This window comes from Solanum stenotomum, chromosome 6, assembly GCF_019186545.1.
Source record: "Solanum stenotomum isolate F172 chromosome 6, ASM1918654v1, whole genome shotgun sequence".
Taxonomy (NCBI): Eukaryota; Viridiplantae; Streptophyta; class Magnoliopsida; order Solanales; family Solanaceae; genus Solanum; species Solanum stenotomum.
The window spans coordinates 11,167,157-11,169,159 of record NC_064287.1 but is presented as its reverse complement, the minus strand read 5'-3'; positions in this window follow the sequence as shown (position 1 = coordinate 11,169,159).

Genomic DNA, 2,003 nt, shown 5'->3' with positions numbered 1-2,003 from the left:
TCTGCCTCTAGCTGGAGGTGCTGGCGCATGCCTAACTGCCTGTGGAGCGGGTAAGGCTAACCTGCGATGGGGACACTCGCGGGCCCAATGATCTAACTCCCCACAAGCACACGGCGTTTTGTACTATTTCAGTCTCCATCTGTATATATAGACTTGTCTTCTTCCTTTCGAGACAGTCCAGTCTCTGTTGTCCAGTTTTGGGACTTGTACTCATTTTGTAGTAGCTCTGTACTGGTGACTTCCAGGTTCTGGGAGGGATCTTTATTTGTTTATATTGTTATTTTCCTACTCTTGTTTAATTTCTACCCTTAGACCCATTACTTGTTGTTCCGGGTTACGGGTTGGCTTACCTGCTGGTGGGTTATAGTAGGTGCCATCATGACTTGAGAAATCGGGTCGTGACAAAGAGACTGCTCCTCCACCAAGAGTAAATACATATCCGCTCATGGATTTTACTTTATTTGATCCCGGTGATACAATTTGCATCACTATATCCTTGCAATACTATTGGATATTGTTATAATGCAAGACATAGTTTTGAGTATGTTTTACATACCCCAAAACTCTTTTCATTGTCATCTAATGAGTTCGATTGGGATCACTCGTGAACCGACTAAGCTTATTAATAGCAAATGTTATATCTGATCGGGCACACTTCGTGATGTACATCATACTTCCCAATACTCTAGCACAATCCAATTGTGAGTCACTTATGCCATCACTCTTTCGAAATGCAAAGCTCACATTTATTGGAGTCTTGACAATATTGAAATCCAAATATTTGAACTAGTAAAGTACCTTTTCAATGCAATGAGACCGTGACAATGCTAAACATTATGGAGTTCTAAGAATTCTTATACCTAAGATCGCATCAGCAACTCCAAGATCTTTCATATCAAACTTGCTTACTGGCATATGTTTAGTAGCATTTATGTCATTAGTGTCTCTACTGATGATCAACATGTCATCAATATACAAACAAACAATGACCTTGTAATTTTAATGTAAACTCATTTATCACTTCCATCATTCTTAAATCCATTTGTCAATATGGTTTGGTCAAATTTCTTATGTCATTGTTTGGGTGTTTGTTTTAGTTCATAAAGTGACTTAACAAGTTCACACACTTTCTTTTCTTTACCAGGAACTACAAAACCCTGGGGGCTGTTCCATGTAAATTTCCTCCAATTCTCCATTTTTTTTCACATTTATTTGATGAATTTGGAGGTCATATACCTTAGCTAATAATATTAACATCTGAATGAATGTAATTCTAGTTACTGACGAGCATATGTTGACAAGATCAAGACCTGGTTTTTGTCTAAAGCCTTTGACAAAATGTCTTGCTATATATTTGTCAACAATTCCATCGATTTTCATTTTCCTTCTAAAGATTCACTTTGAACCCAAAGGTTTATTTCCTGGAGGAAGATCAACCAACTTTCTATAAGATTGAATCAATCTCACTATTGACACCATCTTTCCAAAATGATGAGTCCACATAAGACGTAAGAAATGTTACAAAATCAGCTCCGAAGGTAGTAGATGTCCTTTGACATTTACTATGCCTCTGAATCTTTCTATTAAGTATATTCTCCTTTTGTTCTTTCCAAGGTATTTCAAACCTTTCACTAGACTAATCAAGTCTAATTTTACAGTCCACAATTCTTAGGTCCTATTTTAATCCTTTTAGGAATAGAAACTTGGACTTTGGCTAGATATCCCCACACTATGAAACATTTCAAGTTGGATTTCCTTTCCATTTCTCATATGGAATAGATTGTGTCCTGAATAAACAAAACTTTTTATTGCTTTCTTTCTGAAAAGACAACTTTTTGTTGTTCCCTTTTGTTGTAAGGATAACTTCTCCACACAAGTTTAGTAGTAAACCTTAACTTTGTAGCCACCATTTCCTTCAAAGTTTGGTTTTTTTTTTTCATTCAGCAGTTCCATTAGATTGAGGTGAATAGGAGATTTATACTCTCCATACCTATCACTTCTAA